General features: G+C 41.4%; 1 long non-coding RNA gene across 2 annotated transcripts; it reads right to left on the bottom strand.

The window, feature by feature from the left end:
• LOC106496248 (uncharacterized) lies at positions 1–23,905 on the bottom strand. 2 transcript variants are annotated; one of them, XR_001294568.2, is made up of 4 exons: positions 23,888–23,905; positions 23,066–23,161; positions 2,372–2,458; positions 1–1,592 (listed from the first exon to the last, which is right to left on the bottom strand). It is a non-coding gene; the product is annotated as an uncharacterized lncRNA (long non-coding RNA). The 2 variants fall into 2 exon arrangements; XR_001294567.2 differs by lacking the exon at positions 23,888–23,905 and having other exon boundaries at positions 23,066–23,408.
• Positions 23,906–25,179: the final 1,274 nt, after the last annotated feature.

The raw sequence follows: 25,179 nt of genomic DNA, 5'->3' as shown, positions 1-25,179 counted from the left end.
TTCATGATGTGAAAATATAAAGGAAAGAGATCTGTTCCATTTTTTTTTCCTCTCTGCCACAAATTTATTAACATCAGAGCAGTATCTAGTGGCAGAAGAGGGACTGAGACCCCACTGTACTAAACAAATACATAAAAGTCATTTGTGGCTTTACACAAGCTTTTCTAAGAGACAGTCCTGCAAACATGCACGTGTATGGGCCTACTGAGTGGAAGCTCAAAAGCTGGTTTATAGTGTTGACTGAACATACTGAGTTCTTCATTTCTTAATTTCCTAAATAGCATCTCATTAGAGAAATGTTGGAAATACATCTACAGATGTTGGATATTATAAGAAAGGCCCTTGCAACCACTGAACTTACTAGCACATCTGTGTTTCCTTTATATAGGCCTCTATTTTCAAGGGTTCATAACTTATGTCAAAAATAATTATTCTCAACTTGAACTTAGCATAGGAAATTTTCAGCTGCAGAGCAATGTCTTTTTATTTTTTTAGGGAGATCAATATGTTTTGATGATGCATAAGACCTGAAATAATTTGAGGCATACCTGTTTTAATGTTCAGGGGCTTGCCATCAAACAAAAAAGGCTTGATTTTAAAAATAAGGTCTGTATGTTTGTCTCTTATTGTAGACATTTGAATGCCATAGCCATGAGGTTCTATTAAAACCGCGGAAGGCAGACAACCATCTAGAAACTTTTGGGAACTGATCTTGCCACAAGGACCTCGTCTCCGCTGGATCAGTGTTCACACTATGCTAAAGGAAATGAAGAGGTTCAGAATTTCAGTGCAGAAGTCATTCATACCAGACCCTCTCTCTGAGTACTCATTTGTTTCTACTCATACTCATTTTAGACCACTGAAAGTGAGCTTTCTGCTTCCTAAGCTAACTAGCTGTCCATTGACTACAGTATAGGAAATGAGGCTCATGGGATCATCTGCCTGTCTGTCCTGCCCTTGATGCTGTTTTTAACCCACTACCAATCCCACCAAATTTGAAGAGGGGCAAGAAAGGTGTCAAATTTCTTCAGTTCCTACAAGTTCTGTGGGAAGATAAAAATGAGCAGAAGAAAGTGATATGTATTGCCCCCACGGACAGAAAAGCTGCAGCTTCATCTTGGTCTTTATCAAGAGAATCCATATAGGAGAAAGAGCCTATAAATGTCCCAATCATGGGAAAAGTTTCAGTGACAGTTTGCACCTCCTCAGATACCACAGTCAAGACACAGATCCATAGGAAGTCAGGTTTCATTTATGTCAGTGATGTCACCATCACTTGTTTGCTTGTTGGTGGATGTGTTTTATTTTATTCCTGCAAGAAAATCTAGGAGAAGTACAACATGAAAAAACAAGTCCTGTTTCAAAACCAAACAGAAATATCCAGCTTAATAGCTTCATACTTTTCAAAGAATGATTGTTTGACTTCTGGTCTCATGCTTATTTAGGCATCATAGGCTTAAAAAGGAAAAATATGCATAGCCATGTGACAAAGTAAATACGCCAAAGGAAGATATATTCAGTTTTCAGAAGATCAGCAACAGTGATTCACCCCTCTTGGATAGGTTGGAGTGCCGTATGGTCAACCATTCCCCCTGGGGAAGACGAAAGGATCAAAGTCGCACACTGCTGTGATCCTCAAGTAGAGAGCAGTGATCTGTGCCAGGCTAGCTAGATCCAGTGCATCAGGTACAAAGAAAACTTCAGCCTTAACTGTAAATGTTGTTGTTGTATTGGGTTCAAGTCAGGCAATTTAAATGTAGCTTTTTGTGGTTCAATGAAACACAGTAAAAACTTTAAAACAAGAGCACTCACCATTCAGAGGCTGAATAAACAAAAGCATATTTGGACAACTGTTCAGCTGTTCAGCATTTTACACACAAAAAGCAGAGTCCCTCCTCTTTCAAGCCCCCGCACAAATCTTGCCATAGATTTTTCAGGCTCATCTCAGAGATTTGTTGTTCTCAAAGTTAAAACAACATAAGTTACCAGATCTAGAGGAACTCAAAGGAGTTACAAAGTGTCCTTTTTATCCCCCTCATCCAATTTTGAAATCTATGAAAACAAAGCAAAATACTTAATAAATATTAGTGTTTGTTCCAGTACTTGCTCAGGAAGTCAATATTTTGGAAGGGTTTATTGATGTATTGGATTTATTGACCCTTGCAAGGATCAATCGGTTAGACCTTTCCTGAAAAGCACCTTCTGTAATAATGTCCAAAATGGCATTAAGCACAGAAAATAAACACTGGCAGATATTGCAATGGATAAAAACAATGTTGTTTGGTGTTGCTAATTTTTCATATATTTTAGTCTATATGCAAGGTCTGCTTTTTACACTTTAAACCTATTATTTATAGGTTTGTCTTCTTACCGATTCCATAATGAATCTCTTGAAGAAAAACTTGAAAGCCTGGAAGCTGAAGATCTCATGTCTCATCTGTCACAACCAGGAAACTACCTAGATAAGGAGAAAAAGTGATGCAAGTAAATAAAATTGACCAAATTATGGGATTGGCAAGGTCACTTACCGTGACAGTCAGCCTGAAACAATGTCCATAGTCTATAAATTCTTCCATGATGACAATTTGTCATATATGTTATTTTTTCACTGCATTTGATATTGTGAGTTTCATTCTAGTAAACAGACCCATTAGAAATCTGCCGAGAGTAACACCTTGTTAAAAATTGCTACATGAGAGCTTCTTTTAGCTGACTGGGAAAACTCTGTTCATATAACTGAATGTGGCAACTATTCACTGAGCTGTATTATATGCAGAGCTGGTAACATTGCCTGTTCAGGTTGTCTGACACTTCCCATTAGAAGCCCCTGTTTTCAGATATAACTTCAGTTTAAGCATTCAGGCTGAAAATTTCCATGTCAGATGCGTGCATCAAACAGATGTGTTTTGGAGGATGGAGATATGAATTGAAGGATAAAGAGACTGGGAACATGAAGTGGCCTGATAGAGAGGAATTCTGTACGTAGGAGAAAGGGGTAGGGTCTGGGGAGATGGTTGTACCAGGACATAGACAAGTGGTCTCATTTTTCATCAGGCTTCTTCCTCATCATTACCCCAGTTTCTTCAGAGGGGGGAGAAGGAAGGTGATAGGGAAGCTGCTGAGCATCCAGAGGAGGTGGATAAGACTGGGACAGAGACAGGCTACTCAGTTCCTATCAGGAACTGTTCCTCTGCTCCTGCTCTCTGCCCTACTGTCCATGACTGGAATCTCTTCAAAATAGCTTTTATTCCCAGTCCTGATCCATGCCACAGCTGTATAGACCCATCTGCTCCCTGCAAAGGGCATACCTTTCATTTTGAGAACTGCTGGGCTGAACTCCTCAGTAGGTCCAAAGTGACAGGGGACAAACCTTGAACTGGGTCTGGGGCTGGATACTGGCACTGGGAAAGAGGAGGCTACCCAGGGGTAGTTGCCTTTAGAGACTAGGACTGCTAAGCAAGGACACTGAGACAAACCATGTGAGGCAGACAGATTTGGACTGGACAGGCTGGCGGATTGGGAGAAGTGACAAGGATCCAGAAAGATAAGAGTGGGGTTGACAAGAAGGGGGCAAGCTTGAAGGACAGTGGGAAGGAGACTGCCCCCAGAGCACAGCCTTCACAAGAGTGTGGAGGACAACTGTACTTAGGCCTGTTGATCCATTTCCATTTGAGCACGCCACTTAATTCCATCAGGAAAAGTATATCGCCTCTTCTATGAGTCTTTTTTTTTTTTCTTCAAGAGAGAAGTCTTGTTACTTCTGTTGACCTATTTCCTTAGAGACTGCTGTAGTTTGTTTATGGGTTTTGTCCTGTTTGTTTTATGTTTCCAAATTTGTCATGTGGGTCTGGAGGTCTGCCAACCCTTAACATTAAAAATAACATAGAATAATCCCAGTCTCCAAAACATATGGCATTCAATTGAAATTGTGGGATTTAAGTTTTTGGATGGGGTGTTACTATCCTTCTTTTTCCCTTCTCTTTCTGAGCCTTTAGGATACTTTCAAGTGAGGTTGTTAAGATCTATTTTGTCATTAGGAGGGCTAGAAAGCTTCTTAACCAACAAAACAGATTTTAGATTCTTATATATTGGACTTAAAGGAGCGGAGGCTACCAGGTGTGCCACCAGCCTGGCAACATGGAAAAAGAATGGTTACTGGCTCTGTCCATATGACTGAAATGGATTTAAAGGAAGAAGTGTGTCCTTTGATATGAAGGCAAGGATGCAAGAGGAAAAGTATTTACCTTCTACACAGGATGTAATACTTGAATATTATATTATGTGCAGGAAAGAAGTGTTAGAAGAAGATCTGGGCACTGCACTGTTTTTCATGGGCTGGGAAAGGCCTCCGCCAACAGACAACCAAGTATCACAGGCTTACAACAAAATCACAGCCACTGGCAACCCTGAATCTGGCTCAGCCCATGACAACATGTCAGTTTGTTGTTTAACATTACAGCACATCTGTTCCTTCTAATGATATCCATCTCCTTAGGCAAAACAGTCACCTTCATGATTATACATTTATGTAATTCAAATCAAAACAATGTTAGTTAAAAAAGAAAAAAATATGGTGGCTCATTGCTTTTTAAATCAAATGCTGACCCAGGTTCACAAGTAACTATAATTTACATTAGATTACACTTTGAATTGATGGTGATTTGTTTGTATTTCATCCATTTTTCATAAGTCCAAAAAGTCACAGAATTTCCTTACTTCTGCTATAATAAGCTACCAAAGATTATTTAATCACCCATTTGCTATAGGCTGTGTTACAGCATTTGTGGTTAGATCTCAGTGGCTCAGGATGATTATATTCCCTTTCTTGGTCTCATACACATTTCTGGGTCTCTCAGTACTACAGTAACAGAGGCAAATAAAATGAAATATGGAAGAGAGCCATAAAAATGTTCATGAAACAATTAAGCTGGTTAAAGTTATCAGGATTGATTGATGAGGAAAGATAATGAGAAGGAAACATATATGGCTCACCTAAAGAGAAGAAAGGTAGCCCAGCGACAAAGATGCTAATTTTGCACTTGGATTCATCTCCCTGTCTCAATGACCTTGGACAGGTTATTAGAACTCTGTTCAGGTGACAAACTCCTAAGTCCTTGAGCCCATGTGAGTGTTTAGTGTGGGTAAAAGGTCTGTCAAGGCTAAATACAGCTCTCAGGAAACTCTAGCCCAAGGACCTTTGTAGAATTGGGGCTGTGTCAAGGCGGCCTCTTGCCTCTCTGTTTCTCACCTGAAAAAAAGAAAAAACAGTGCCCCCCATCCTCCCTGGCAACGTGAGGATAACATTATCAGATTTTTGTAAAGGGCTCACACATGACAGTATGTGAGTGGGAGCAGGGAGGGACTAGGAAATATAAAAACCCAGAATGGATAGAGAACAATGAAAACCCAGGGAAACATGATTGCTTTTTACCTAGAGACTCCTACACCTGAAAAGAGAAAGACTGGCTAGGGCTTAAGTAAGAGAAAGAAGCTTAACTAAGAACACGATGACATTAAAATACAAGTTAAAGCTGGGTATCAGTTCAGATGTATTAATACAATGGCAGATTCTATTAGTCCTCAAATGAGGAAAGCATTTATTTTCGTGCCTGATTATAAAAAACATGTAATCATATTGAATTAATTGGTACTGCATAAGTGCTTTACTAATCCTAGCTCTTAACTAATAAATATAATGAGTTGAATTCCCATATTTTTAAGCTTTTAGAACTGGTAAAATGGTATCAAAAGCCAATGAATTCTCAAAGTGGAATATAAAAATTGCCAAGTATATTGGATAATAGTCAAGAAGAGAAGCCTATGCAGGGATTTTGCAGAGGAGAGGAGAAGATCCAGAAATGTTTTTGCACTCTTCAATTACCTGCCTTTGATATTGCTTAAACTCTGTGTGATTTCACACATAAGTCATTTAATGACCTATTTTGGTTTGCTTTTTGTTTGGGAGGGTTTTTTATTTTTGCTTTCATATGTAATACACAACCTGAGTGACAACAATATAAGTACATATTTTGCATGTCTGATGAATATTTTAGGACAAATATTAACCAGCCTGTTTTCATGAGTGTTTGAACTGGAGTTAACCTAACTAGAAAAACTCAGACAAGCAGAAGTTAATATTGTTTCTACAGTTACTGATGTAACAATAATAGTAGTTGTACACCACCACGCTGAAAATCAACTCCCTTTATGTCCAAACAATAGCGTGAATCACAGAATTCTGACCTTGATATACAAATGTGATCATGTAGTAATTATAGCTCTTGTGCTTTCTGTATAAACAGACTACTTCATCTGTAAATGCTGTAGGGTACTACTTCATTCTGCAATTTACAGCAAATGACTGAACAGAAAGCTTTTATATCTCAAGAAGTTTTAAAATAATACAGGTAGAAGAAAACCTTATTTCCTGCAAATGAAAAAATTAAGCTGGTTATTTGAACTATAGGGAATCAACTTGTTGTTGTATCTAAATTCTGTTGAAAAGCATGGCTTACAAATTTGAAGATTATCTTCAAAATCAGATTTTGCAAAGGTCATTGAAGCTATTTTCATGGCCAAAACATAGAATTAAGTTCTCAATCCATGTGATAACTGACATGTTCTTGAACTACTCTGAGATTAAAGAAAATACATTTCATTTCATGCCAAAATCTGTTGTAACTTTGTTTTGTTTGTGTCTCTGTTGGTATCATCCAAACAGGATGTAACAAACATATGTTCTTCAGCTTCGCCCTAATCCATGATTTGGATAACACTGTTAGGATGTGTTCTAGCATACTACAGTGAAGCAAATCTGAGGATATTTGTTTGTGGACAAGTCACCTCAGCTCTGATTTTAATATATCGTAGGCAACGAGAGCTCCATCATGACCTCATATTTTAGTTGGGTTTTCAGCACTTCTATAAAAATACACCATCAAAGTACTGGCATGCATATGGGCACTAGCTGAATCCTTAAAGAAGGAATAATGAAACAGTCATCACTGAATTCCACTAACCAAAGCAGTACATAAATTTCTTTGCTAAATAGTCTGTTTTACCCCAGATGTCCATGCATTGCTGTCATTACATGAGGACTTGAATGGGTTTTTAGGTGTTGCTATACTTGACCCTAGGGAATCCAAGGGCAAAATGAGTTCCAGGATCACTGCCTGATCTGAGAGCTCAAGGCAAGGGAGGGCAGTACTCAGCAAAAAGCACCTCTGGTTGGTGACCACGAGGACTGGATTCCTTGCTACGGCCTGTATGACTTGCCCTTCCATTTCATCTCGCCTTGTGCGCGTTTCCATAGCTTACTGCATGCTCGGATCACTGCACACTTGCCACCTGCTCTGTTCAGCTTTTACAACTCTCCCATTCATTTTCTGCTCATTTTACCAGCAATAATTCTGTTTCCTTACAAGTCACTGATTAAAATGCTGAATGGCACGGAGCCCAGAAGTGACCCAGAAGATCTCACTGATATTCTCATGATGATGAGTCCCTATTTATAACAGTTTTTGAGAAATGTCAATTGCTCAGTTTGTAATCTATTAAATAATTACATTGATGATTTTAGATAACTCCAGTTTCTTAATCAAAATGACGTTTGGTGCCAAAAGTTCTATGAACTTTGGTTCATATGTATTGTATCAATAGTATTGATTTTTTCAAAAAAATAAGACCTCAAAAAATATCAAGACAGTTTGCTTGAAACAAAATCTATTTTCCTTAATTCCATGATGAATGGCCTGAATTACCTTACTTTTCTCTAATGCTTTATGAATAGTGTCTGGAATTAGCCATTCCAGTATTTTACACTGGATTGGTGTCAGCTTGAGAGGACTATTAATCCTCGGGTCATTCCATCAAACTTTTAAATACATTGGCAAAGTCTTAGCTTTCTTCCATTCATATGGAAATACCTAAATCAGATTTAAAAATTCAGATAGTTTCTTGGACAGTATTCTGACAAATAACAACTGATTAAAAAAGAATCTAGCTTTAGGAGATGACATTACTGTTAGAATGAAAATTAGTTCTCCACTCCCATCTTGTGATATGATACTTGCATTCTGCAAAGTGCTGTAGAATAGTTGTGCTGGACAGTCAAAATCTAGTTTTGGATGTTTTTCCAAAATGTGTGCTTCAAAACATGCTAATGCTAAGACCTAACAGTTTTGCAGTATATTACCGCTATACGTACAATGTTGTAACACATTGCTATAGAAGGTCAGAGAGTTAAACTGTACTTGTTTTATAATTTTCTGCAGTCACATTCCAACGTGAATTTTCTTTAAGACTCAGATATATGACAAGGAGATTTTTGGAAGTATTTAGACTGAAGAACTCTCTAGTCTGTGAAGACCGTCTTTTGTTATTTGTCTAAGGGTTTCAGGATGACGGTATTGTGACTTAAATCTCCTTGGATCCACTTAAGAGTGACCTTTTTAACACTTCCTACTGTATCCATCAACTGTTTCTCAGGCTGAGGGAAGAGTTTTCATTTTGCTGGAGGCAGCAGCTAATCAGAATGTCTGCTTCCCTGCTTTAGACCTCTGAAGAGCTTTCATTGATCTTGTCAATGGTATTTTTTATATCTGATGACAAGGCTGCCATCACAGGCCAAGATTTTGAGTTACTTGCAATCCACCTCTGAGGTCTGTGAGGGGCTAATGATACATCAGACTGTTTGCCGCCTTCTCTGTAAAGTTAGTAACTGTTTAATGATTTACTCTGTATGGAGCCTATAGCAACAAATCCTGCACACAGTATATGGGTAATAGATTAACAGCATAACCTGAACGTTACATAAAGTGCCTTTGTCACTTCCCCCACTCACTCTCAATAGCCCCTGATTGTAGGCTGAATTCAACATTAGTAATTTGCTGAATGTATTGGTAGGAAGGAGATATTATAAAAATTAGAGGCAACTAAACCTGGAGTAGCCGTGTTAAAGATAAACTTGTTTCTGCATGAAAAATCCGATGCATCTGAACTTTCCATGTCCTTCCTACAGTGGCTTTTCTCCTCTGTGAGGGCAACTCCCAAGCCAGGCAAGCTGCACACCTTTTCCTTCTAACTGACATTGATTATTCAGGCACTAACAAGGTCTCTCACATTGTCCTTGTGTCTGAACACCTCACAAAAATTGATATTTTTCCTTCTAAATGGATCATTGCTAATTCTCCTCCTGAGATTAGTCTCACACAGACGGTCTGTGGCAGAGCCAGGAACGAGACCCCGATGTGCTCATTTTCAGTCTGGTGTCTCAAATACAAAGCCAGGCCTTGATCACAAGAATGATTCCACAGTGCCTTGTGCCAGGCTCTCTTGTCTTGGTGCTGTTCTGCCCTTCAAACTGCTGTGTTTTTCATGCCTTCACCTTCGGCATGTGCCAAGCAGTACCGCTCTCCTACTTAGGATCCCAGTGAAAATGTCGCATCTTTTGGCTGGTATTATACAATTAGCCATTCTGTCCTTTAGCAGAGTGCAATGAAGTGTAGAAAATTGTCAAAGCATCTCCCCAGAATATCCAGAAATACAAGCCACATAGAAATACAAGAAAACCAAGATGTCCCTAAATATCCTCTTCTTTTGTTCTTCATGTCTACCCCTGTACTGAGTCATGCCCAGTTCCGTGAACATTCACTCCAAAATTATACTATTTATAAAGTAAAATACTAAGTAAGTGGCAGAACTGAATCTTTAAAAATTGATCTGAACTCAGTCCACATAAATGGGATTCTTTACATCCACTTTAGCGAGCTCTGACTCAACTTTTAGACTGTAAAAATGGCACGTATCTGACAAAGTGTCTTTGTCTGGGCTGTTCACCCTAGGCTCCCTTTACAGTTACTGATGATCCAGTCAATACAGTCAACTGAAACGAGGTTGCAACTCACTTCTTCCTATAAAAGTAGGTGTTTAAAAGAGAGGTACTAAAGCAGATGCCTAGAAAGGTCATATGAATCACAGCCTAAACTGCCTTTTCTTTCTACTGACTGAAAGAGAGAGTAGGGTGACGAGCCCAGAGGTAGTCGCCTATCCTGAAGATGTTGAATTTCACCCTAAGTGCTTTGGGGCAGAGCCTTCTTGTTTCTGCCTGTGCTGAACCATGGGTGCATACAAACTGTAGCTCTTATTCTCTATTCCAGAGAAGGTGCCAACGGAAAGAAAAAAAAATTAAAAAATGAAAGTAACGGATGCCTCCAGGAAATTATATCTTTTGGGTGTACTACCATGGATGCTGCCATACTTGCCACTGGCAATCTAATGGGGAGTTGCAATGATCTTAAATTTTCTTGGATAAAAGAAATTACACAAATAAAATTCAATAAAATTATATGCCATAATACAAGTTTTATATTTTTACTGAGAAAAGAATGATGCAGCTGCAAAAAACCCTCCTTTTTTCAGTTTCGTTTGTGTTAGTTTCCTGATCAAACTCACGTGATGGTACTTGCACTGCCTTTTTCGGTGGCAACATGAATTTATGCTGAGAAAGAAGCATGAGTCACATAGCTTTCGGGAAGGTTAGAAAGAACCCAGCTTGAGTTTCTCCAGGTTCTGATGTTATTTATAAATATTGAAAAACTTGCACGTTTCACTCACTAAACCTCTCCTATTGTTTAATAAGTCACTTCACAAAGAAATGAATGGTGAGATGACTATTTAGGACACACTCAGATGTGGTTTGCTCACATTATATAAAATAGAGGTATGAATGGTGGGAATCTTTAGAGCTTTTTTCCCCCCTGCAGCTGTGGAGTTGAGCTGCCTGTTCAGTGAGTACTTGCCAAGTGTCAATGTTAAAAAAAGAGAAAAAGAAAGACAGAAAAAGACAACTATTTCAAAGAACAATTACCTAAATGAGCTGGAGAAACCTGGGATGACTAAGCTCCCAATCTCTGGAGAATTTGTTCTGAGCACTTTGATGAATTTTAAAATGGTATTGCATTCTGGGTTTTAATAACGTAGCCTTGCAGTTCTTCTGACTCTAGGCAACTGTTGTTAGGTCCATTTTTTACAAAAACGTAAGGAAACTAAGTTAATAAGGCTAAGTAACAAAGCCAAATGTTGCAGAGCTGCCAGGTGTCTGAGACAAGGCTAGACTGCAGGTGTGTGATACATTCAGCATTGTGCATGGTGAATTGGCCCTTTTTAGCTGTCATTTTATGGATCTGTTTCACTTTGGGATCAGCAAATAAAATTAGCCAAAGAGAAAAAGTTTTGGTATCTCTAGCACTATCAGTGGTAATTCATGCAGCTTCGTTTTCCTTCCTCTGTTATTTTGATGAACTGACACTTGATAAAACAAGAGTCATCTCTGATTTAAAAAAACAAAAAAACAAAAAAAGACCCCAGGAAACTTCAGTCCCAGTCATCGTCTTATAGTTTTGAGTCTGTTTCTTCAGTGAATTGTGCTAGAAGCATAAACATTTAAGTACTTGAGGTTACAGTGACAAACAAATCTGGCACTGAAACATCAAGCGTAAGTGTTTAGCATTAGGTGCCTCACTACCTGGGGGAATTCAAAAGCCTGAATCAGCTGCCCATATTTCTCTGTAGCCCACATCTGAACGGTTAGACACTTAAAAGCAGAGTCACAGAAGAAAGAACAGTAAGAAGGAGTCCAACCACCTAGCAAAATACACAAAAGGCACAGACTGGACTTTATTCCCAATCTTCAAACATTCAAAGGCACCTATCTCTGTGGGAGACTTTTAATCATGAACCTGCTCCTGGAATTAGAAACCTTTAAGTCAGCCCTTAATACCTTGTAAAAATGTAATACCCCCTCTGATGCCTGAACAACTGATGGAATTGAGCGTGTTGTGGAGGCTCCATGCTCGGTTCCTATCAGCCTTGGCTGGACCAGGATCTCCAGCCAGGGACCTTTGCTGGTTGGAGGAGTGCCCCCACCCCAGGGGCACGATGCAGGCTGGCCTTTTGGGGGAAGGAGCTTAGACTGCACAGTGCACACATACCAAAGCAGCCTCTGTCTGTGGGCAAGAAATGCCTAATTCATGCGCACCGCTGAGGTTCAGGAGGGAGGAAGGCAGCAAGCTGTTACACTGTGTTAGCACCTAGGTAAAGGTGTGTAGTCTCAGCATCGGAAGTGCGGGTACCAGGGGGGTTTGCTAGGTGAGGCTTGGCTACTGGAGGGTGCCAGAGATATACAGAGGTTTATGAATATGAAAGAGATGCAAATATTGGATTTAAGCATCTAGCAGCTCTAGGTATCTTACACTCTGGTCATCAGATAGTCTTGCATTTCTAGGCCTACCAGGGCTAGCTATCATTAGTATAAAGTGCTTCAGAAAAATGTGTAGGAACCTCCCTAACAAGATATGCAATGATCAGCCTGGATGAGAATTTTCTTCTTGTCCCTGTCAGGAACTGGTTGGATATTCCTCTGAAGGATAGTAGCTTATGTTGCTTATAAAAATATATTTTCTCCTATCACATGTAAGTACAAATAGTCTCAGTAGCCATATAGAGGTCAAATCCTTTTTAAAATCAAACTGAGTTCTTGTGTTCAGTAATATTTTGTGGCCATTTGCTTTCTTGTAGGCCCCTAAGACCACTTCTACAAGGTCTAAAATTTATTAGTAGTTATAAGACAATCAAGCTGAATCTTCCTATGTGGAAAACAAAAACAGCATGATAGACATTGTGAATCTAACTCAGATTTTTCCAGGGAAACTCTGATCAAATTTAATTCAGTAAGTCCTGTTCCAGTCATTAATCTCCAGCCAGATTTTGTTTTATATTTTATTGCACATTATGATTTACTGCACAGCTTTATGTTCATTGTTACTTAAAGAACCAGTTGCTTAGATCCTCTTTCTCTCGATCTCCTGATCAAGGAAATACTGCACAGATGTGAACAGAAGTAAGACTATTACTCCTCTGAGAGAACTCTTCCCCAATTAAAAATAGTGTCTGTGAAGGAAATTATGATCTTGTAAATAGCTTCTGCTTCTAAGAGAGACTACATTAATAAGATAAATGAGTTCAAGTTTCTTTACATCAAATGTAGTGTTTGCTGCAAAAAACAGTACAACAACCAGCACAATTAGTATTGCACAAATATCCTGGGAGGGCTTAAAAATGTTGAAATCCCACATATCTATCCTTCAGTACTTAAAAGAACCTGATCTGTTTAGTGCATTGCAGAATGGACCTATTTCCTTTTTGGGAAGAAAACCCAACAAATATCTTATTTGTTTTTGATGTGCGTAAGAAAGGACAAAACAGAAACATATTTTCTCATGATAAATATTGTTGAAATCAGCGGGTGTTGCCTTTTCAGGGAAAATCCTGCTTGCCAGCATTCATGCAGACAGTGCTGGTCACTGAGGCCCTTCTTCCTTCCTTATGTGGTATTTGTAGGAATCAGAGCAAAGCCCACTGCAGTTTGCATCTAGAATAGGAGCTGGATGAGACAGTTCAGTTCTGGTATTTGTGACCAACATTCATCTCCTGCTAAACTTACTAATTTGATATATGTTGCAAGTGGCTGGTGGTGGTAACCTTTGAAAGCACTAAGCTATCCTTTCTGGGCATCTGAATTTCTTTCCTGTCTAACTTCATATTTCAGAGGGAGCCCGGTGTCTTCTTCCAAGAGATGAATTGATTTGTCTTCAATAGTCTGGCCCAGCTGGTGATTTCCATGTAAAATGGGCCTAGAAGTATAACAGCAGAAACTGTGCAACTCAGGACTGAGATACATTGTCCTGCACCAGGAAAGTCAAGAGGAAGTGCTGAACCCTTGTCTGGTTAAGCCCTAATTGATGGACTGAAATAATTGGACTCACTTGCTAAAGGATATTGAAATAATTTCTCCAGGACCTTGGTGTGAGCGGAGGCTCTGAATTTTAGGCAAACAGTTTTTGAAAATTACCAAATTAAGCTTTTGCCTACAATGGCAGCTTTAGCAAAGAGAGTCCTCTCTTGGCACTGCTTGTCTAAGCAAAACATTGCTACTGCAAATTAGCCAGCACTAGTATGCAAACAATACTGCTGTTGGACTATTACTGTTCCCAGGGAATTCTTCCCCCATTAAACACAGTGGTTTCATGGCACTATGATACTGCAAGCACGTATCTCCTCAGAGGAGAGAGAATAGCAATACTAGGATAAACAGCAATAGGCGTCTTTCACCAAACCTGTTGTTGCTCTGACAGCCAAGCAGTAACTGGCACGCGCAGGTTTGCATGAACACCAAGTGCTGAACTCCTGCACGCGTACCCTACAGCTCCCAAAGCAAGTCCTCCCGCTACCGGCAGAGCTAAGGGTGCTTGGCTGCCTTTGGACTTGTGCTTCCTGCTGAATTTAACGCTCGCATATAACCAAGGGCAAATGCCTGTTGCAGCTTTTCCCTCAGGTGCTGTGAGCACAGTGCCTCCATCCCATGGAAATTTTCTTTTTTCCCACAGGAACCGTGACCTTTCCCTTGGGGAGGAGGTAGGCAGAAGGTACGAACCGCCTCTTTCTTCTACCCATCTGCCTGTTTACGCAAAATGTGTAGGAGCACTTCAAGACCTCCCTCAGGTTTGGCTGAGATAGGCTCAAAGTCGCAAGGGGCATGTGCACAAATAGTGCAGTTCCCTCAGCCTCGTTCAACGACACCAAGCTATAAACGAGGCAGAGTTCTCAGTAACACGTTATTTAAACTCCATTTAAGTGATGTAAATTTCCATGATTTAAGCTCTCCTTTTTCCTCCAGAGCATAAAACACAACACAAATAACACTCCCTTCCTTTCCCTTAAATGAAACGGTGTCCTTCAGTATTCAGCAAGATGAAAAAGTGTTGTCTAAGACTCCTTATTTTCCTTAGGATTAGGCTAAACCTGGTCTCACTGGTTGAGGTCATGTCAGCTCTTGTGCCTGATCTGCCTAATGGTGCAAATGTATTGCAGGAGTTTATTTACTGGTCTTATTCTCCTGCTCAAGTTGTAGAGATTGAAGGGTTTTGCTTAGGAAATCGCTGGTATGATTGATGGAGGATATGGGCCCAGAGCATATGGGCCTATTGCAGAACCCAGCTCTTCCTTCTCTTCCAGAGTAGGAGCTCCTTAGGCAAAATGTAACAGTCTTAAAATGGGCAGAATTAATCTTAGAAATTATCCTTGGGGCAAGGAGGTTTCTGGCTGGAGTAAGAACCTTACAGCCATGCTGTTCTCTGCTCTCTAAGGCACCAGAAGGAATGAAGCATAGGAGTTTGTGATATACCATGTACATATACGTGTATACTACATTATAGGGGAAACTGCAAAATTACTATTTTGAGTTTCCTAGGAACTCTGGAAAGAAAAACATAAATCACAGTAGTGATTTCTCTAATTCAGATCAGGTGCCTGATATGCTGTTGTATGGCTGGCTATACAGGAGCACAAAAATGCACCCATTAGGTTTAATAAAATATCTTGAAAAATTATTTTACCTAGGTATAGATCCTCTTTGTCCATGAATATAGATAACTACTGAATTGTAGCAATTTCTGATCCTGATAAGCTTTTCTGAGTACTCAGCTCCTAATTGTGAACAAGGAGAAAAGGACACCTGCTGAAATACTCAATTATTAATGGAAATGCAACAAAGACCTGCTTCTGATCAGATGGATAAAGCCAGTATCCTACATGAATAGAGAACGCAGTCTTCCATATTTTATGAGGGATTTATCTAATGATGATTACATCATTAAGCATATTAATTTGGGTGACTACTAAGCTACTTGGATTTGAATACAGAAGGAAAGTAGCAATATAGTAACTTATAAACCTATGAGTTCTGCAGTGCTGGCATAGGTCTTATTTACGCACAAATAAATCTGGACTATTTCCACAGAATCCGATTTGTGTCACTACTATAAATCAGGTATGAAATTAGGATTGGACCATGATTTTCAGTAATGATATAATAGCTGCAAATTCAAGACAAAATTCCTTCCATGAGTTTGTCTAATTGCATATTGAACCCATAAAAGCTTTTTTTCATTGATGCTAAAAATCTCAATTACTTTAAGGCAGAAAAAAAACCCAAATCCACATTGCAAATGTCTATCCAGGACAAGTATATCTGAAGTATGAGCTCTGACTCAGAAAGTCCCCAAGCCAAGATCCTAGGAAGGTGGGACCATAATCTATGGAAAATCACTACACGTAACCTTGTTATATTCCTCCTCAGCCCTATGTTGTTAGCCACTATCAGAGACAGGATCTTGAAGTGCTGGGTTAGACACTTTTATGCTGTTATGTAGAACCATGGTTTTATGCAAAGGGCTTGGTGTTGTGCTGAACTTAGATACTGTAAGGCTTGCCCTAGCGCTTGACATGTTCTGCTGTCTCTCTGGCTAACAGTTCTGGCCAGACAGAATTGGTTTCTGCTCATTTGGTCAGCTGCTGTAAGAAAGGCATGCAGCTGTGCCAGCTTTGGCAAGAGAAATCTCCCCCTTCATTGCCCCGGTGGCTTCAAGGAGCCCATGAAACGTGTGCCACGTATTTCCCACCTACACACTGCCTTCTGCCTACTCCAGGGATGAAGAAGAAGAAAGGCAGGAGGCTGGCCAAGCTTCTCCTGCTCTTGATCTGGGTAGCGATGTGCAGTGACTTTCCTATGGTCACATTGTAATTCAGTGTCAGCAGGTGGCCCAACCAAGGCAATCCTGCTGTCGTTCAGCCACTGACCCCAAACGACTAGAGAACAGATACGGAGAACAGATATGGAGAAACGCATGTGGTCTACAGATTCTCCAGCAACCCTGGTTACATAGCTTGGTCGCCAGTTGTAAGCCAAATCCCACGCTGCCTAGCATGCGCTTACTACTCTGCTAGCTCGAGGAAGTTTATGCAGGTATACTAACACATTCTCATTCTGCTCGGGGGGTAGTTTTAGCTGCAACCTCACCCCATCCCCTTGCCAGATGGCCACAGCTGCAGTTGCTGGAGGTGCTTAAGGCTCTAAAACAGAGCGGGAAGACCTGGCAAGGCCTCATTTGCCTTTTCTTCAAAGCCGCTTGAATTTTCAACCTTCAGGGCACACTCCAAAGGCCATTTGCTCTCCCAGAGCACCAGCAATTCTGATGATCGTACAGATAAGGTATTTTTACCTGCTAAATTACAAATGAGGTGTACAGCTGCGTGAAGAAGATAATTGCACTAGCTTATCCACACAAATAGCATTTAGAAGCATGTCTGTTTATAGCCAAGACTAGGTTCTCCTGATTGCAGATTGAGGATGTGCTGGAAATGAATGGAAACTAAACATCCCTTACCTTTTGAGGAGTTGCAAACCAGTTGCAGAATGGCCCACAAGGGTCTCTTCCCTTGGGGAAATGCTGCAATTTTAAGGCTTTCTGTTTTTGTTGTTGTTGTTGTTGGTTTTTTTTAAGCACCAAATTCTTTAATATTGGATGTTATTCTAGCCCCTCGACTGTGTGATAACTAGAGCTCTGGCACCATGTAGGCATTTGGACGTTTACCCCAAAGATGGACTTGCTCACTTCTCTTTTGCGCATATTTTCCCTCTTGCTTTTTCTCCCTGCCATTAAATTCAGGTTCTGAGGGATGGAAGAGCATGAATGGGGCATTTTTTACCATCTGTAAGCTACAGCAGGGCTGTTCGTCACCGTATATCCCCCCGCACCTCGTCGAGCCTTGTTCTCAGAGCCTCAAGCTGTGTGTGCCTTTCACCACTTCCCTTGGAGATTCCTCCACAGTCTGCAGCAGGCTATGCTTTGCAGCAAATATTCTCCAATTTGTTTGTTATTTTTCCTCCCACTTTATTTACAAAAGTGGCATAACGAAACACCCTCCCCCTCATCGCCACCTCTTTTCTCCCCGTTTTGTTTCCTGTTGGGTGTTTCTCTCTGACATGCCAAATAAAGATACAAAACGTGAGGCAGAGAACATCTGGCCCTCGCTGCAGTGGATAGGCAGAAGAGAAGCTCCGATAGATAAAATGAGGGTTTTTTTTCTTTTTTTTTCTTTTAGCAGGACCTTGTTGCGGGATGTACACAGCTTTCTGGCACAGCCCTCCGGGGCAGAAAGCAGACCCCAACCAGGACTCCATTCTTGCTAACACAATTACAGTCTGCAAACGTTTAAAGGCAGTTTCTTTTGAGTTAGCCACATGCTTCAAATTGTTATGTGGTTAACCACTAAGAGCAAACCCCCACACACATACCTACGGCTCAGCTTGCTTGAGCCAGGGTGGTAGCGGTGGGGGCGGAAGGAGGGGGGGCCCCTTCCTTGTTTTGCTTTTGATGAGAAGAAAATCGAGTTTTCTTTCGACTTTTCAAACCTGCTGGCAGCCACTGTGCCGCGGTACGTGCTGGTTGCTGTCATTTGCACGTTTGTTCGCGTTTACTGCTGATGAAAGGAGCCTTGTTCGACAGCCCTGTTGATGTACACCGCGGGCCAAACCCTCAACTGGCGTAAACGCGTGAAATCTTCCCCTGCTATTCTCGTGGCTGGGAACTGAAAACACGACCACTCCTCTGTGCGCGCAGTGCAAATGCAAAGTGGGGGAAGGCTTCTGCGCCTTGACATTGCCCTATCCCATGTCCCTTAACTCTTATAAAAGCCGAATACTTTTCTGCTGACTCACGGAGGCAGATGGATTTTGTTAACTCCAGTAGAGATAGAGCAGGATACGAAAAAAGCATCACTGTCTCTCAGGGAAGGCTGAACTAGGCATTGGGTTTTCGGGGACTTTCACACTAAGCCATATTCAGAATGGATGGAGCTTGACTTACAGGTGCCATATCATGTTCAACTTACTCATCAATGGCCTGGATGAAGGGACAGAGTGCGCCCTCAGCAAGTTTGCTGATGATACCAAACTGGGAGGAGTGGCCGATACACCAGAGGGCTGTGCTGCCATTCAGAGAGACCTGGACAGGCTGGAGAGGTGGGCGGAGAGGAACCTCATGAAGTTCAACAAAGGCAAGTGCAGGGTCCTGCACCTGGGGAGGAATAACCCCATGCACCAGGACAGGTTGGGGGTTGACCTGCTGGAAAGCAGCTCTGCAGAGAAGGACCTGGGAGTGCTGGTGGACACCAAGTTAAGCATGAGCCAGCAATGTGCCCTTGTGGCCAAGAAGGCCAATGGTATCCTGGGGTGCATCAGGAAGAGTGTTGCCAGCAGGTCGAGGGAGGTGGTTCTCCCCCTCTACTCAGCCCTGGTGAGGCCACATCTGGAGTGCTGCGTCCAGTTCTGGGCTCCCCAGTACAAGAGGGATGTGGCACTACTGGAGCAAGTCCAGCGAAGGGCTACGAAGATGATTAGGGGACTGGAGCATCTCCCCTACAAGGAAAGGCTGAGAGAGCTGGGCCTGAAGGCTGAGAGGAGATCTTATCAATTTATACAAATATCTAAAGGAAGGGTGTCAAGAGGATGAGGCCAGACTCTTTGGTGGTGCCCAGCGACAGGACGCGAGGCAACGGGCACAAACTGAAACACAGACACTTCCATCTGAACATGAGGAAAAACTTCTTCACTGTGAGGGTGACAGAGCCCTGGAACAGGTTGCCCAGAGTGGTTGTGGAGTCTCCTTCTCTGGAGATATTCAAAACCTGCCTGGATGCAATCCTGTGCAATATGCTCTAGGTGACCCTGCTTGAGCAGGGGTGTTGGACAAGATGATCTCCAGAGGTCCCTTCCAACCTCAGCCATTCTGTGATTCTGTGATATTGGGAGTAAAGTGATTCCTGGTCCAGGCTGAGCGCTCCCACTTCCCTTCCTCGCACTAAGCAATTTCTGAAATAATGAAGCCTCATGTCATTTCCTCCTGTACCTCGTGCCTTCTCTCTGGAGCACAACAGCTTCCAATGCCAAAGAGAGAGCTTCAAGTCCAACAACAAAGAAAAAGACCCCCCAAAACATAAGCACGCATATAGATCTAAAATCCTCAATAATTCCATTGCCCCAACTTGCATCTTCTGGAATTATAGAAATATACAGGGAATTTAAAAAAGTTCCCTTTGATTGTATTTCCTTGTATTTTTGAGGGCTGTAAAGCCACTGAAGAACTTGTTTTACAAATCCAATCCTACACAGAGACAATTTTCAAACTCAACTGGCATATCTTTTCATGTAGAGCTTATGAGAGCGGACTCAAATGGAAATACTGAAACTTATTTCTCCATGCACCTAACTTTTAAATCCATTTTAAGCTTAATCAGCCATTTTATAAATGAAAGTAAAGACTCTACACTGTGGCTAGAAGAGGCTTGAGGGAAAGACTCAAGGTGATCTTCTTGCTCAGGTAAGAAACAAAACTGTATTCTTTCCTTCTTCTGGAAAGCAGCACAAAAAGGAGGGGTTAAAAGCTCTCCAAGGGGGACAATTTGGGTGAAAGCAGTCTAGCTACACTGGTCCATTTGTCATCTGAGTGGAGAAACATCATTGTGTGTATTAAGTCAGCTCTCCGGGACTACTTGCTTGTCAAAACTGTTTATCCTTACTTGCCAACAGCAGCAAGAAAAGCAGGAGGACTGACAGTCATGGTGGTGAATGAGAAGGACACATGGAGTGAGGGCACATGAGGCAGACCTCCTCACTGAAGCCAAAGAGCAGAAGGGGAAAAAAAGGAGGGAAAGAACACTAAAGCATGAAGCATCTAATCCTTGAGAGTTTAATGGTGCAACTGGGTACTTGGAACAGACCAAAAAAAATGGCCTTTTGAGGCATTTCTCCATGGACAACCAAATAGATTGGTCTTAGTGTCCAGTCAGTCAGTCCTTGTGCTGCCGAAGGCACAGGAGTAAATGTCAGCAGAAACAGCTGCTGGTGTTATTGTCACATCAACGCATCGCCATGGGTAGCTGAGTTGGGAATACTGCACTTAGATGATCCCAAACTAATGTGATAATTGTTTATTAAGGAACTATGTAGTGCTTGGGACCGTTATATAAAGAGTTACATAAAAAATTCCCAAAGTCTAAATCAAACAAAGCCTTAAACCTTTGTGAGAGCTATTAGGACAAAAAAAAAAAAAAGTGGGGGGAAGGGAAAAGTGTTCATGTTTAAAAAAAGAAACATGCACACAATGCGCTGAAGGTTGTGCTTCTGCACTTCCTGGTTCTGGGTGTGAGCAGAAGAGGAAATACCAAAATACCACCAGAAAAGCTATTCCCACAGCATTTCCAGCCTGACTTAAACCAGCAAGTTCTGACAGTCCTACAAAAAAGGGAAAAAAAACAACCGACCCAGTCCCAAGCCTTCTGCTCATGAGACAGCCAACCAAATTTTCAAACCTAGGAGACTTGGGTAGACCTAGCGAAGTCTTCATAGTTCCTCTCAGTTCTCATCCATGCTCTCCATTTTCCTTGGTTCACCAATCAGTAGTGACATTTTGACTCTTCTACCGGCCTTGACATGAGCCCATTGCTGCTCCCACTTAATTGCAGCCATGAACACAGACCACCAAATTGTGGGTTAACATAACCACACAGCAGGGCACCAGAGGTCCACACTACCTCAGATGAGGAGCTCCTTGTTCTCTTGGTCTTTTCAGGGGTCTAATCCCCTATGCTGAGAATATACACGTATGTATACAATAAGAACTCAAATTTCAGTGAGTAAAATACCATCAGTTTACAGTGTTCCCTCATGTTAATAATTAATTAATTAATAATTAATTCCTGAAGGCTTGAAGGCAAAAAAGACACAAGTTTGATCTGGCTGGTGTCCCACAAACCTTCCACTGGTATTGAAGAAACCCTTGACGAAGAGTGGCGGGATCAAATTCAGGAGGCTGTGCAGAAAGCTGGCCCACCAGACAATCAACATTTTAAAAACACAAACTTTGAAGCTTTGTACAGAATTTAGAAAATGATTCTTTCCTTTTACTGGTATAAAAAAGTGAAGTATTCTCACCTGCTAAAAAAGCAACAATTTAAATGTTAAACTCTCTTGACTGACTTGCAGTATTATATATTAGAAGGCAGGACGTTTTCAATATTCTAATGAAAATCAGGGCTGAAGTAAAATTACTAAAGAAAGCTGTTTTCACTATAGATGTTTCCTAATATCTAAGCAACTTCTGAAATAATTTTTTCCCTAAAATTAGGGAACCAAACCTCTTGGAAGAATGCCAAAGAACAACTCAGGAATGTGCAGTGTAACCAGAGCCATTAGCTAAAGGACAGAATAAAAGTTGTAATAACGATGATTCTTTGTTCCTGCTCTTCCACATCTCACTCGGACAACACTTCCAATGGTTTCAGCAAGGAAATAAGCTTTAAAGAGGTCTGAAAAGAAGATTTTATTTTCAAGTCCTGAGTCACAGATTTCGAGAGCCGCCAACTCATTGCGTTTGTGACCTAACTAAAACCAGTCAGGGCTAACAATGCCATCATGGACTCTCGCATCCCAAACTGAAGTTAAAACCTGCGCTAAGCCTCCTGTTTGCATCCAGCTTTCCAGTTCATTCAGTGCAGCATACCGCTCAGCATTTTCCCTCCAACGGCAGAAAGCCCCTTTCTGGCCTCTCGAACATTGCTGCACGAAACGCGCTCTCACTCCTGCTGCAAACTTGTTTAAGAGACAATAGGCAAAATAGTTGGCGCACGGATTCTTTTTAAAATTTAAAACTGGATTCACAATGAAACATAAAATGCCAAGGAAGCATATAATGAGAAGTATAAAATTCTTTTGTTTTTAAGTTCATTTTTGCTGCGATTGAGACAGTGCAATTCAGTAAATGGGGGCCCAATTCTGCCAGTCTTTTTTTTTCATATGGGCAATTTTTAAAGTCAATGAGGTTGCTTATGGGAGTAAAAGTTACTTACATGAGTAAGGACTTGCAGAATCTGGCCTTAAACATTTTGCTACAGTAAAGTTTACCACACCGTTATTTAGACTTTAGAGCAGCATGTATTTTTAGGAATTAGAAATGGACTTTGCTAATTTTTCTTTAAAGTTCAAACTTCAGCTTCATCAATCTTTTTTTTGCGATTTTCTCAGTAGCCCCATTCAGTGGACGCAGCCCTTGTTATTGTTTTAGAGGTATACATGACTAACCACACTTAAGCTCAAGGTACTGTAACTCACCAGGACTTGTGCAGTCTGAATTCCCATTCCAGGTTTGTTCCTCAAACCTAAGGCCATTATTCCATCTCAGACTAAAACATATTCTCCCATGGGCAGCTGAAAAAGACCATGTTTCTTCAGGTTTTAGGTCCACAAAAAGATAAAAGTAAGTAGAATAAAATTAAAAAAAAAGGAAATCCAAGGTACGGTGATCCCCAGAGTTTGGGAGTCTAAGAGTTTTGATTTGCATCCATAAATGTCCTGACCGGTGAGGAGACACAGGCACTACAACTGGAAAGAGAGCAGGAAGGAAAGCCTACCATGTGAGCAAAGTGAAAAAAAAAAAAAGCAAAAAAAAAGGGGGGGAAAAAGAAAAAGGTCTGCTCGGTGGACAGCACTTGGGCTGATAGCAGGGATTTCAGGAAATCCAAACACTCAGACAGGAAATCTGAACACTGGATAAACATGCCATAATCTCCTCAGATACAGTTAACGCGCTGCGTCTCCCGTTAACCCTTGGGCCGCCCGTGGCTGCAGCTGAAATCAGATATGCCATGCCTGGAGAGGCGAGCCGGCCGCGGGCCTCCCGCGCTCCTCGCCGCGCGCCGCCGGCACCCGCAGCCCCGCTTCCACCCCGCGCTCGCCTTCCCTTGCTCCTCGGGCACCCTGCGCGGGAGGGCTCCCTCTCCCCCTCTTTACTTCTCCATGGCGATGGTTTAGTTCGGAAAGGTGCGGTTTTTAGCGAGGCTTTCCTCCGCTGCCGAGTAAATGATGTCGTACCCTGAGTTTTGCAACAGCAGGACAAACCTGTCCCAACGCCCGTGCGCTGCTGACTGGGTCTACCTGGAAGCCAGGGATTAGTTTTCTGCCTGTCTCTGCTTTTTTCCCCTCTCTTTTGCTGTAACTCAAGATTTATCTGGCTATGTGATACTTGCAGGGTCCCAGGGATGATTTACTCCCGCGCTGGCTGCAGCAGGGGGAGGGAAGGGCACCTTAGAAATTGGAGGGAGAGAGAGTCCTTAAAGGAACAGGAGATTTTGAAAACTACTTTTACGCCATTTTGTCGAGGAATTTAGGATCAAACTCTTCAATCCTTAGTTGTTTCCTGAGTATAGACTTTGATCTTTGTGTCTTGTGGTTACCTCTCCAACATTAACAAGATTACAGGTTTTTTTTTTCTTCCAGGCTTCTTAACTGATTTTTTTATTTATGTGGTCTTTCTTGGCTAACACATAAATGTAAAACTCTTAGTTTAATACGACTATAACAAAAAGCAATAACACTTCCTATCAAAATAGGTGTTAAACTGACCCCTTGTTCCTACAGATGTAATTCGTAAAATGAAGTTTACGTGAGAGTCGTTCCACTGAAATCTGTAGGACTATTAACACGCACAAAACTAAGCACACGTGTGTTTGCAGAATGGGGACTTTGCTGTGTTTTCTATAGGAGGACAATCACAGGCTTCATTGCTCTCTAGAAGTTACTGATTTCTAAGGCAATGGCCAGCTTTCAAAAATGCTACTTTTCTCTTAAGACTCAGCTCTGTCATTTCAGGACAGTCCTGCCTATAGCGTGTTAGGAAACAAAAAAACCCATGTCTTTAAATTTTTCTGATGCTCCTAGGACTTATCTGTAATGGTAAATATAAAAACTAGTGCCTTGAATTTCACCTGGCCTTTGGCTGCTGCCGGTAGAGGTAATTAGACACAGAGGTAGCCTCCACCAACTGGTCTCCTTGCTCAAAGCATGAGCCATTGACTCATCTCAAATAACCTTAATGTTAGTCCCAGATGCAATATAACTTATATCATTTTTGTAGGGTACGAACTGCCACGAACAAAATATGAGCACTCTAGTAAAAAGCTTCCTTCAGCAACTTCTGCCAGTTATAGTTTCTGCTTATTATTTCCAGGAGAGAAGCTCTGGCAAAAAAGCATCAGTTACAGCATTTGCTGGAAGTGGCTGGGCTTGGAAATGGAGCCGTGACTACTGAGGGAGGCCATCCCAGCCAAGCAGAGCTGCGGGAGCCTGGCCACAGAGCTGGGGCGTGGAATGGGTCTTTTGGGTCATCCTCACATCAGGAAGCTTCCTCTGGCCTCCAGCCCAGTTGTGAGTAAGCAAACACTTTGAAA

The sequence above is a fragment of the Apteryx mantelli genome, chromosome 2 (genome assembly GCF_036417845.1).
Source record: "Apteryx mantelli isolate bAptMan1 chromosome 2, bAptMan1.hap1, whole genome shotgun sequence".
Classification (NCBI taxonomy): Eukaryota; Metazoa; Chordata; class Aves; order Apterygiformes; family Apterygidae; genus Apteryx; species Apteryx mantelli.
This window is presented reverse-complemented; position numbering and strand designations above follow the sequence as displayed.